The following is a 14,582-nucleotide window of genomic DNA, read 5'->3' as shown; positions in this document are numbered from 1 at the left end:
GTGCTATTATTGAGATTACTATTCACTCTAGGAAAGTATAGAATAAACTTTGCACTGAAAAATCCTAGATATACATACTAAACTAACCGTGAAATTTTTTTATTGAAATTCACCCCAAAGTGCCTCGAAATAATGAAACGCGTTTTCGAACAAGCATATGGTCTGAAAATTAAAAATGAGATTATTGTGCTATAAAATCCTAAATAATCAACTGAATTTAATGGCGTAGACCATATGCCATTCTGACACTTCTAACTATCTCAAATAAATAAAATCACGCTACTAACACCATAGTGAGTGGCAACACTAATTATGTTAACAGATTAAAACCTATACGATTGGTTAATTCGTGAAAACTTATGGAGTTTTCAAGAGGTTCCTAAAGCATAAGGAAATTCCACTATAGAATTTCTACTGGGTTGTTACGTCCTCCCCTCCTAAAAAAAAGATTTTGTTCTTGAAATCGACGTAAGTACTAACAAAAGAAAATACTAAGTAGAAGATGCTGCTCACCAAATCTATTGTCCATCACAGGACATATCGTTGCTGCTCAATGCCGGTGGTGGTGCGTTCATATCCATTGGCATGACGTGCTGGGGTTAGTAGTAGAACACGTCATTGTCCAAATCATACACCACGTTATGATTTGGGTTAGGGTGCTGCTCGACCTCTTCGTCGTCACTATTTGGTACTTGACCCACTGCAAGTAAACGTTTGTGGTAAGTTGATGACATAGATGATCCAGATGTGGCGGGCTTAGTGTTGGCGGTTGTGGCGCGCTCCTCTGCTGCTCTGTTGGACTCAACTTGGTCCCATGCCATTCTTACTTGGAAACTATTTCGATCATCCATGTGGTTGAGTGAAGAAGTGGATAACGCTCTTCATGAGGCAAAGCCTTCTTCTCATAGCCTACACCATTCCTATCTATATCCATAACATGGGTTCATATAATAACTACCGCCATTTAAGAGAAGAATATAACACTCACAAAGGTTAGTGCCTAAAATGAACAAGTTCTAGGCTAACTGTCTAGGACACTAAATCCTTGCTTAAGCGTAGTTACTCCTTTCCTTGCTGCTTAAAGAGTTATTCACCACATATATTTCTACCACTGAGATTCTGTCATTCCTTAACTCTTTCTCTCTCTCTCTCTCAATTCAACAAGTAACACTGGAATCATTCTGCAAAGTAGGTTGAGTCATACCGGCATACTCTCTAAATGTAAAACTTAAAGTATTCACACAATTCAATTTGGAAGAATTTAATCCATACACAATTGAATCCACTTTCTTTATTTCCTCAAGGAATCCTATCCACCTGGGACTAGCTTACTCCTTCATAAACAAAACGAATCATTCCTCCTCCTAGGTAGTATCTCGATAACCGTTCAGGTATTAATCTAATCTCAAGACTTTCTCTCTTATGATTGACATAACTCTTCTATCCTTTATAAGCTACCTCTTATTCTGACTCTAATCAAAAGGATTTGTTCCTATTGTTCACGTAAATCCTTAAGACCAAGATTTTACTCCCCACATATTCGTCTCCAATGTAAGGGCGATCTACGTTTTCTACAAACACAATGCTTTGCCAAAAACCATTTAATGGCAGCTGGATAAAACTACTATCATAAGTGAATCCTACTAAGGCCAAAGCTTCTCTCACACACTATACTCTTCTGAACACAAATTCCATTGGATTCTCAAAATAAAAACAAGCTCCAAATACACGGAATACTAATTCATCAACCTTCAATATCCTTCCTCATATTACTAAAAGGTATTCTATATCTATATTGGTATGAACAGTAATACTCCTAATGATAATTGTTGCTCTACCACCTGGTCAAATTAATCAGATCAGTTAGTTAATTCAGATAAATCAGTCATGTATAGCATAAACATCAGTCTGAACAGTCATGAATTTAAGCTCTCAGCATGAAAAATTTTATGAAAACCTTATGTTTACGTTGTGTTGGATTTCTTGCTGAGTTTTCGACTCATTTTAGTTTATTTCATGTATTTTAACCACCCAGGTGAGGATGATGAACACGAGCAGGCAAGCTAGGACTAGAAGGAGCAGTTGATTTAGTTTCAGACTTTCTAGAATAAAATTGCTTTTATAACATAAATTTATTCCATTTATTCATTTAAGTTTTTGGATGACATTTTATTAGACAAATCTTTTATGAAATAAATGATAATTTCAAGTTATTAAATATGATATCTCTTGCCGGGTTTATTTTATGAAAAACCCGTGACACTCCTAGCCTACGGAAATGGGGTGTTACAATTCGGTATCAGAGCCGATCGAGAGATTCTATAGACTTTTTGAAAAAAAAAAAGTATTTCATCAATTCCAGAATAAGGTAACTAGGATGCTCCTGGCCCGCTCAAGAGTTATTGAGATATTTTTATTATGGTAGGACATTTTATAGCTCTTACTAGTTAGCACTATTGTAGTTATTGTTTATTTCAGTATCAAAATATTAGTTAATGGTTACTTTAGATTATGTTAGATGACTCTAGGGATTTCATGTAGTATAGATATCTAGAATTTTATGAGAATTATGTGTACTAGAGGTACGTGTCAATTTGGTTATGACAGTGTAATTGATTGAAGGAAGGTGAAGTTGAGAAACTTTTACTTTTAAGATTGATGGTTTATCTAGTTCATGAGAATGGAAGAAGATGACTTATATTTGATGGAGTCTTATTTAGTAGATTTTGGAGTAGTTATGACATAGATTTACATATGGTGTTTGGTATTTTGCAATGTCTGATGGAAGGTATATTATAGGTGATATGATTCTCTCGCCTAGCATGAATAGTGGACAAAATATTTTAGTAAAAATCTCATGTGTCGCGGAGTTAGGTAACAATAGATTATAGAAAGAAAATGTGGAGTCAATAGATTTTGAGGTGCAAGAATTTAAGGTTTACGAGTAGAAGATGATTTAAGTACATGTATGCCTTAGACATGCACATTAAAGTTTTAATGATTAGGTCAGCATTATTAGAGAATGTCACAAGATGTCGAGGCTTGATCTGAAAGTTTAATTGATGTTGCTATGCTTATAATTGAAGTACTTATAATTGGAGATGTGGACCCATAACCATAGGCACATGATCATTGTGGTATTTCATTTTTTAAGAATTTTAGGATCGAGATATTTTAGAGACCCCGAATTTTGGAGAGTTTTGAATTGCTATTTATTTGAGGTTATTAATATATGAGGAGATTTATTTATCATTTTATGCGAAGAGTTTATTTACTATTTCATGTGGAGATTGTTACTTACTATTTATTTGGTTGATATTATTACTAGGTTTTTAATCGAACCCATGGTTAAGGTTTACATCTTTAGACTCGAATAGAAGTATGATGGTAGCCGCTATAAACGAATGTGTGTGTGCATAAGGGAATTGGAGAATATGAGAGGATATGAATAAATATCGAAGGACTAAAACACATGGAATAAATAATAGACTGAACTAATTGATTGAGGATGTAAAATAGAAACATGGAAAGGATGTGACAGACAAGTATGTAGGTTGCTTGAGGTAATAGCAAATTCTGAGGACGGAATTTTTATAAGGAGGGGAGCTTGTAACGACCCGAACCAATATTTCTGTGGTTGGAATATAGATAATCTTATTGGGTCTAAACTAGGAATGGGCAATTGTTATCAGATGTTGATGGGCTATTATTTATTTAGGTTTGTCTCATGTTGTGAGTTGATATGCACGTTTATCAGTTCGTAACCGACTGCATTGAAGCGATGATGCTCTCTTTATATTTCTTCGCAACAAACTACATCCTCTGGAATAAAAGCAAGCCCCCATGTTGAAGTCAATCCGCATTGCACCCACCAGTAGCGCCATCGACCACGTTAGGCCAAGATGAAAACCACCGTCACATGGAACGGAGCACCATCAGCAACAACAGAAAAGGACCATTAGTCAATGACTGAACCAATGCGGCAACTCCATTGCCCAGACCATGCATGACCATGAAGACCCCCAAGGCAAGCCACCAGCCACCACAGAAGACATCGGAGCACTATCTCGGCTGCCCAGAAAATGCCGACCAGCCCAACCCCATCGTTTTCTCTCTCCCTCTTCATCGGTAGTGGCTCTTTGGCAGTGTACTTGTGCTGTAGTCGCCAACCACCTCAAGGGACGTCAAACCACCTCTCCGAAGACACAGAAATTTCCAACCATCCTTGCTCTGTCGCACCCACTCCCTTAGATAAGCCGTTGCCATCGCCACCCTCCTCTCTCTCTCTCTCTCTCGATTACTTCTCGGCTTGGCAAAACTCTCTCTCTCTCTCTCCCTCTCTCGGCGTCGCACCACCCTGACCAAAGGAACCCAGTCGTATCTCCAGCACTCCCAGCTACCCAGTGCCGCCGTCGCACTCAGCCCTCTCTCGGTAAGCTTTGCCACAAGCCTCTCTCCCACTCTCCCAAGCCCTCTGTTCTCTACAGAATATATTAGTTGCTTTAGGTTTTAGTTTACTAAGTGTAGTTGTTGATGAGATTACAAATATGCCCTTTTAATCTAGTATCTTGAAGGATTGTTTTAAGAATAATTACATTTATAACCTTACACTTACGTATATGTTAATTATGGAGACTATTATGTCATTTTATTTGGGCTTAATATTGAAAGATGAGTTTTTACTTAAATAAATATATTAGTTAAAGGCTCATTTTTATAAGAAAATATTTAAAGAATTTGAAATGTATTTTAAAGTATACTATTGAGCCTATTATTTTAGTTAATATTCCCCTTTATCTATTTAGTCGAATTTTAATAAAATTATTAAGCTATATTTTAAAAAGAAATTAAGGAATATGTTATGAGTCGTGAATAATATTATTATGTATTAATCTAAGTGTAATTAAATATGATTAAGCCTATTTTTATTACTCGAATGTTTCCAGCAACTATTTTTATAAACTTAGATACAAATACATATATATATATATATTTAAATTATATTTGAAAGATTAGATATCAAATTAGTATTTAAAGTTCAGTAGTAAATAGTAAGTGTTTAATCTTTATTTTAATCTCTTTTTCAATGTCTATTGTATGAAGAGAATTTCTACTGTTTATTGCAATAGATTTTATATAATTATGCTATTAAAGTTGTATATTGAAAATAAAGAAATATGTTAAGAATATTTAAATGATATTAATATTTATTAGATTTCTTGTAAAGATTGATAATTATGTTAATTATAAGAGAGGAAACCTATTTTATGAATTGAGGTTTTCATGACTTATTTTAATATAATTGAATATATCCCAAGTATTCTACTAAATTATAATATGGTATTAGTATATCAGTATTCATTGATTCTCGTGATAAACAGAATATTTATTTAACTATGTTCTACGACTTGATCAATTGGAATATTACGACATGTCTTTTAAGAAACGTCAATAACGTTTCGTACTTCGTATAAGTAACGATTGACGAAGTAGATTCAGGAATCAGCATAGCGAGATAAGTAATTTGACCACAAATTAGGATCATCACAGTTCAGCTTATATAGATTATTATTAGCGCCAGTTATTTGACAGTCATTTTTATGTACCACTCACGTCATATACAAACATGTCATCCAACATAGCATACGATCACGTCATTTTGCATCATGTTCAGATTCATAAATTATAATTATGTATGTATTATGTCATAAGACACGTAAGCTATCTTAAGTTCAAGTGCAAGATAAGATCAGATCAGTTAATCAGATAGCCATTTAGATGCATGGTACCAATGCAGTTCAGTTTCAGGGTGGATGCGCAAACCATGGACTCAAGCATGGTCCACCATAGTATGCCAGAATACTATCAGCGGCTCCCCTCGCGACCGCGAGACATGGGGCCGGTGCATAACCTCGGACACAGGGTTAAGTGTACTGGCCAATAAGATCAATCGGCTAAGTCAGATCAGTCACTTAATTCAGATAAATCAGTCATGAATAGCATAAACATTAGTATGAACAGTCATGAATTTAAGCTCTCAGCATGAAAACTTTTATGAAAACCTTATGTTTATTATGTTTACGTTGTGATGGATTTCTTGCTGAGTCTTCGACTCATTTTATTTTATTTCATGTATTTTAACCACCAAGATGAGGATGATGAACACGAGCAGGCAGGCTAGGATTAGGAGCAGTTGATTTAGTTTTAGACTTTCTATAATAAAATTACTTTTATAACATAAATTTATTCCGTTTATTCATTTAAGCTTTTGGATGACAAATATTTTATGAAATAAATGTTATTTTCATGTTATTCAATATGATATCTCTTGCCGAGTTTATTTTATGAAAAACACGTGACACTCTTAGTCTACGGATATGGGTGTTACATCTCCATAGAAATTAGGTAAGGTGTGAACCTCCCCAATGCCATAAACTTGGCAGCGTACTCTTCCACAATTAAAGTACCTTGGGATAGAGAGGCAAACTCTTGCTCCTTCTATTGTTTAACCGAATCTGGGAAGAATCGGTTGTCACATACATTCCTCCTTGAATCTTCCCCAAGTCAAAGCAACTAGAGTTTCTAGCTCCCTGACTAGAAGCTTCCTCCATGTATCCCACCAAATGTCAACTTCTCCTTGAAAAAGGTACCCAACGCATAGTACCTTCTGTTCCTCCGTGCATCTGCAGATCTCATATGTCCTTTCGAGATTGATAATCCATTTTTTTGCTTTCAGAGGTCCTTCATTACTGGAAAAGTTCTGGTAACGGTGGATCAGGAACTTCTCATACAAACAACCCCCAACTTCGGGTCTAGGTGCTTTCACTTGCTGCAATTGCTGATGCCTAAGCACGTCAGTTAGCAAACGTATTGCTTCAGTGAATCCTTGCCCTCTATCCATTGGATGATTTTGATCTTCCTAGTTGTTATCTCCACCAGAGTTCTTAGGTAATCTACCATACATCATGTGTACTTCTTGGAACACATGTGTACACGTATCAGATACACATACTAACTCTTATACTTCAAGAATTTCAAGCCTAATGAAGACTAAAATTTCATGCCTAATATTTGGTGCACTTCCTAAGGACATGTGGATTTATAACCCAGAAACGTATTACAATGATACCACCCTATGACCCCCCCAGATTCCTCTTGGGATCGGACGGACATATGGAATGTCGGCACATGCAACACAAGGTTACTTGCCCCAGTTCATGATAGATAAAGATACAATGTTACTAATATGCATCTAACAGTATGTAATATTCGCAGCAGATAATTTTTTTCTTCAAGCAACACTATGCACCAAACTAATAATATCTCTATTACTTAAAATATGATCCATACATACGGAAAGGATAAACATCCATGATTACAGTACAGGTCTCAGAAGACTGTAATCTCAAAACATGGGAGACTGAACTCGATAATTACAACATTAGAATAATAACTACCGGGCTAGTTCGTCGAGTAACTCGCATAACTAGGCCAACGATGCCATAATACTGTCAAAAAATTTATCTAAGGAAGCCACAATCTCTACATCGCGTTGGCGTCGTCTAATAAACTTCCTCCAATCGGCTAGGCTTTGCTCTCTCTCTCCGCAACCTGACACATCTTCTACCAATCAAGGGAAATGGTAGGTGAGACTACTACGGTGAGATTTGAATACAAATTTCAACAAGTTAACAGAGGATGCATGCATGGCAGTAAAAACATGAATGCATAATCAAAGTCATAAGCAAACATAAAATAACTTGATGCGTAACATGGCATAAACTAACATGACTTGAATCTTGACCTGAATAACATGAACTTGAACTTGAAACATGACATGATATGAACTTGAAACATAGCATGAATGTGAATTTGAAACATAGTATGAACATGAACTTGAAACATATCATGAACGTGAACTTGAAATGCATTTTTGTCTCATAGGGTTACCATAATAACATTCTTCTCCCATAAGGTTACCATAATGATATTTTTGTCTCATAGGGTTGCCATAATGGCATTCTTCTCCCATGAGATTACCATAATGATATTCTTGTCTCATGGGATGGATTACCATAATGACATTCTTGTCTCATGGGGTTACCATAATGACATTTTTGTCTCATGGGATTACCATAATAGAGTAATCTTTTCTATCAAACGTGATAATTAAAAGTGACCCTGTGGATGCTACCCGGGTCTCCTTGAGCTATGGTCCCTATCGATTATCGCATCACAATATAAGTATCTGCACCAGCTGTGAGTGCGTTGACATATGTGCCACACTTTCTGTGGACATATGTGTTGTACGTACCACAATTGATGTGGTCACACGTATTGTATGTGCTACACTTGCTGTGGACTCACGTATTATATGTATCAAGTATCAAGTATTTGCACCCGCACGAGTACACATAACGTGAACTGAAATATGGCTTCATCGGCGTTAGTGCCTGGTGCGCTCCGGTATAGGCTTCATTTGCAACCTGTTGACTGTACTTTGTCAATCTAGGAAATTTCACACTAATTTAGACACTCTAGCGTGAACAAAGGAGTTTCACTAGGATATTACCCCATCCTAGCAATTCGGGTAGTGATAGACATAAACAGACTTGACATAACTTGAAATGTACTTCCCAAGATACACAAATTGTACCCAAGATGAAACATGACATGAAACGAAAGGATAAAAGTCCTGACGTAACGTAACATGACATAAACGTGAGGCAAACGACATGACGTACAATGAGCCAGAAAATATTTCATAGCATATAACATACAATATTTTGTAGCATGACATAACATGTAACAAACAATATTTCATAAATTACATAACAGTAACAGACATTATTTCATGACATGGCATAACATATAACATATAACGCATAACATTTCGTAACATGGCATAACATGTAACATACAACATTTTGTAGCCTGACATACATGTAACATATAGCATTATGTAACATGATATACTTATAACAGATAGAAATACATGACAGAATAAATTATGTAACAGATAATCATGAAGTGACATGGCATAGTATGGCATATATGATAACATACATACATAGACTGTAGTTTCATTGCCTGTCACACATAAGTAGTAATCTGATAGTAAAGTTAAGAGCTAACTTACAGTGATCGTCGTGTTTTATGAGGCGAAGCTCGAAACGCGAGAAACTGTAAGTAAGAGTTCTAAATGTTAGCAACATAATCACTAACAAATAGAAACATGAAGAAATGCTAACTTAGAGTAAAATTACCATTTTACCTTCTACATGTGAGAAAATGACATTTTTACCCCTGATTTAAGGATTTCACATCCTAAATTTAAAAATTCCCAAAATTTATACAAATATTTACACAAATTTACTCATGTAAATTTTGTCCTAAACACAAATATCAAATTAGAAAAAGTTAAAACAAAAGAAAACTATGAGAAACATGCTAGGGCTGAAACTTTCAAAGACCATTTCTCATTGATTTTTGTTGCAATTTTATCCAACTCCAAAACTCATGATCAAACCGAAATATTGCAACAAAAATCCTTATATCTTAAGTTTAAAAATATACTTAAAACATCCAACAAAATTATACTTCACATAATCACAAAACCCTTTAGTAGAAAGATCCAAACTTTTTAACTAAAATACAACTTTTGAATCTCAAGGTTTGAACTATTTCAAAGCATTTCCAAAAACTCCAAATATCCAAAACTTTCTTCTAACATGTTCATAACATATTATCTAGAACTAACATGCTTTGAATCAACACATAGAAGTCATAAAAAATCACAAAACATTATTTGAAGCACTCGGCTCCATATTTAGCCAAAAACATAATTTCTTTCCCAACTAGGTTTGAACAAACACTTGATCTAAGGCATTCTATGGTGAGATCTTCAAACCAAAACATCACATGGGGGAGGGAAAACTTGCTCAAGATTCTTTTCCAAGTGGCCAAAATTTGTGAGCCTTAATGGGCTGCATTTGGGGTTTAGAGAGGGTTTGGTTATGGTTTGAGATGTTACCAAGCCCATATCATATTTTTCTTGGCCCAATCAAATTTTAAGTTTTAAAAGGGTGGATAATGATAGCATATCATGAGTTTGAGGAATTAATAGTACATGGAAGTGATTTAATTAATCGATTAAACATAACGCTAGAAATAAGATCAAATAGGGTTTTGGCTTACGTGGCTTGATCTCACACGTTGATTTCCTTCATAATCCATCTCATGGTTCCTCTTGGTGAAAACTGTCCAATACTATTCACCAAGTATGGTTAAGATCTTGCCAAGTGTCCAAATAAAAATTCTCCAACCTAATTTGAACATTCGACACTGTGACTCTGAAAACACTATGCTAGGTGCCAGTATTGAGATTACTATTCACTCTAGGAAACTGTAGAAAAAACTTTGCACTGCAAAATCCTAAATATACATACTAAACAAATCTTGAAATTCGTTTATCGAAATTCACCCCGAAGTGCCTCGAAATAATAAAATCGCATTTTCAAACAAGCGTTTCGTTCAAAAATTAGAAATGAGATTATTGGGTGATAAAATCTTAAATAATCAACTGAGTCTAATGACGCAGATCATATGTCATTCTGACACTTCTAATTATTTCAAATAAATAAAATCACGATTCTAACTCCATAGTGAGTGGCAACACTAACTATGTTGACAAACTAAAACCTACAGGATTGGTTAATTTGTGAATACTTATGGAGTTTTCACAGGGTTCCTAAAGCCTGAAGAAATTCTACTATTGAATTTCTAACTGGATGTTATACAAATGCATGCAAGACAGTAAAGGCATGAATGCATAATCATGAATAAGCATGGCATAACTTGACATGTAACATGGCATGAACTAACATGACTTAAACTGAACGTGGATTAAACTTGAAACTGAACTTGACATGATGTGAACTAGAGTGTGAATTGAGCGTGAACTTGAAACACGACTGAACGTGCATTACATGAACTTGAATTGAGCATGACTGAATGTGAAATACATGAACTTGGAACTGACTAAAATAGTGTGACATGAAACTGATGGTGGAATAGCATGAACTGAAATTGAAAATAACTAAACGTGGAAGTAAATGAGTTATAACAATCAAAATGATTTTGCCAGTTCTTTCGTCAGGAATTGTGAATAATCAAAATGATTCTGCCCACCATATTTCGTCAGAGATACTCAGACAATAAAAATGATTATGTTATGAGTATTTTAAATGAGATACCCTAACAATCAGAATGATTATATCACGAGTACCTAGTAATATTTTGATAATCAGAATGATTACTCAAGAGAATTTGAGTAGAGGTACTCTAACAATTAAAATGATTATGCTGGAAGTACCACGCATGAATTATAAATGGAGATGCTCGGACAATCATAGTGATTACGTCACGAGCATCCTAGGTATGACTGACTGAGAAAATACTGTTTTAGACACACACTCTATAGTAGAGACATGATGTGATGTGAAACGAAAGGACAGATGACATGACATGCGTAATGTGACATATACGTGAGTTCATGACTTGACGTAACATGAAACAGATAAACAATATGCGAATCATGGCATAACTTATAACAGATAACATTATGCGACATGACATAACTTATAACAGACAACATTACGTGACATGGTACAACGTGTAACAGATAGCATTGCGTGACATGGCATAACGTATAATAGATAGCATTATGTGACATATCACAACGTGTAACAAATAACTATTTCATGGCAGAATATAATGTGTAACAAATAACTATTTCATGACAGATAAACCTGTAGTGACATGGCATATATGATAACATAAGTACATAACCAATAGTTTCCTTACCAATACACATACATAGTAATCTGGCAGTAAGTTAGAAGCTAACTTATTGTAACCGTTGCGTTTTACGTGGAAAAGCACGAAATAAGAGAAACTGTAAGTAGGGGTTTAAAATGTTAGACACTTTATCACTAATAATTTAGAAACATGAAAAAATATATCTTAGACTAAAAGTTTACCCTCTACATGTGGAAAAATGACAATTTTACACATAACTTAAGGATTTTATATTCTAACTCCAAAAATTATCAAAATTTATATTCCTCATGTAAATTTGTCGTATACTTAAATATCAAATTAGAAAAATTTAAAAACAATCACAACTATGAAAAACATTATAAGCCCAAAACTTCCAAATGCCATATCTCTTGCTTTTTGTTTGCAAGTTCATCCAACTCTAAAACTTATGATCAAATCGAAATATTGCAAAAAGGATTGTAACGCCCCGTTCCTAGAGGTCCGGAGAGTTTACTCATATTACCTAAAATCATCTCTAATATTACAACTATAAAATTCAGAAAACTCCATGAAATATTAATTCATTTGCTCAACTAAAATATTCATGTTCCTTCATAGGGATAACAAAGAAATTCTCCATAACATAAATTAAAAACTCCCCAAAGACTCGAAAATATCATTAGCTCAACACATCAAAATATCCACAAATAATCAATTTACTAACTATGACTCTCAAATAAGTTCTTGTACCTTCGGACACTTATTCCTCTACGATCATAACACCTTACTAAAATTTCATACTCTTGTTCTCCAGTTGAGCCATCAAAATTATCTGAAAAATGTTTGGAGATAAGGGGTGAGTTATCAATATCTCAGTAAACAGAGAACATATACTAGTGTGTAAACATGAGAATTTACAAAGTTCAGAATGCAGAACAAAATACTTTCTTTTAGAATGCAGAACAAAACATTTTCTTTTAGAATACAGAACAAAACATTTTCCTTCAGAATGCAGAATCAGAATATTATCAAAAATATCAGAGCGAAAATTAAAAAATATTCACAATCAAAATCCCTTTGGCATAACATAAACTGAAACATCACATCTTATCTTATTATATCAGAACAGAGACCATGTTTAACCCTCGTGGTAGGGTTGTGCAAATCCTGGTGGCCAACCGAGCAGAAACAGAATGTGAATCTTCCCCTTATTATTCTCAGAGCCCCGAGTGTGCACACAGGAAAGACCATGCAGAAAACAACTTTGCTTCCAAAGTGGGTGCACCGGAAACAGAAAAAGTTAGTAGTAACCCGAATAGAGGCCACAGTTTTACACCCGTGGTAAAGTCAGAACGGAACAAAAATAGAAAAAGAATGTTATGCCAAAGGTTTTTAAAAATCACATCATATCATATCAGAGTAAAGAACATCTTTAGAACAAAACAGGATCAGATCACAAAAGCATAATTTATGCACAAAATTTCATATTCGCTCTCTTTTGCACAGTTTAGAAACAAAATGCCAAAATAGCTCATGTCTATACCAGTCATGCCAGAAAATACTTTATTCTTAAATAGAATCTCATGAGTAATGCATAACAAATAACTTAGGCAGTTCAAATTTCTTTTCATAACAAAACATGCATATTTTAAAAAATCAACCTTAGCCTATTTTACCTATTTTATTTTTATGTAAAATCTAGTATAGGAACCCCACTTACCTGGACTTTTTAGTTTCTCAGAATTTCTCCACAACAGTGCCAAACGAATATTAATCATCACCTATAAAATAGTCCCGTAACTGTCGTAAACTTTCAATCGAACATGTATTTCAATACTTAAACCTGAAATACTAAAATAACCTATTTTCTTAAAATTCTAAAATTATCATAACCCTAAAATATTGTCACTTCCCAAATTTATTGGTATCCTCTTAATAATCACTTAACCTAATTCCAAATAACAACAAGCCCGATACGTAAACAAAGCCCACAATTTAATCAAGACCAACCGAAACTACACATTCAGAACACAATATGCTTTGGATGGCTTACAACTAAAAGGGCAAAACTGTAATATCCTCTCAAAATTTATTCTACTTTCTACTTCCTATTTTGAAAGCTTACCAAGAGGGAAGAGAGACGTGCGACGGAGGCCTTTCTCACCAGAGGGAAGCTCACGACAGCGGACTGGGGCGAACTGGGTGGTCGGTGTTGTGGAGTAACACTGAGAGAGAGAGAGAGAGATATGAGGGAGAGACATGTGAAAGAGATAGAGTAAGCCAAGAGAGAGAGAGTTGTATGCATCACGCGGCGTGCATGGGTGCTTCGGACGGTGGCACTGAACATCACTAGGCAGTGGAGGCTTAATCTCTAGCGTCATCTATTGCTATTGACGGTCGCATCACAGCTCAACTGTGGCACGACATGGCTCTCGGTTTGGACGAGGATGCTCTGTCACCATGGCTTAGATCAACTGTAGTTTCTGCTTCCCACGAAAGTTGGTGATGGTGGCTACTATTTGGGCTGTTACTGAGGGTGAAGAGGAAGGCTATGGCTGCTTCAGGTGTTGCGGCAAGGTTGCTTCTGGTATAGACTTGTGGCGCGGGTCTAGGTAGAAGTTTACGTGGGGTGGAGGTTGTGGCGCAGGCTTTCCACAGTATGGAGGGTTGGCCTGGAGGTGGGACTGGCTGAGCTGTCGTGCATGGGATTCCATGGGGGCTACGGCTTGCTGAAGTTAAAGTAAGGGCTATTGTAACCCTAG

The 14,582-nt window shown here is 35.4% G+C and overlaps 1 pseudogene; it reads left to right on the top strand.

Moving 5' to 3' along the window:
- Positions 1-14,582, top strand: part of LOC121236940 — an 81,950-nt pseudogene that overhangs the window by 54,289 nt on the left and 13,079 nt on the right.

Source organism: Juglans microcarpa x Juglans regia, chromosome 6S (genome assembly GCF_004785595.1).
Source record: "Juglans microcarpa x Juglans regia isolate MS1-56 chromosome 6S, Jm3101_v1.0, whole genome shotgun sequence".
NCBI lineage: Eukaryota > Viridiplantae > Streptophyta > Magnoliopsida > Fagales > Juglandaceae > Juglans > Juglans microcarpa x Juglans regia.
Note: the sequence above shows the minus strand (reverse complement) of the source record. Positions and strands in the feature narration are given on the sequence as shown.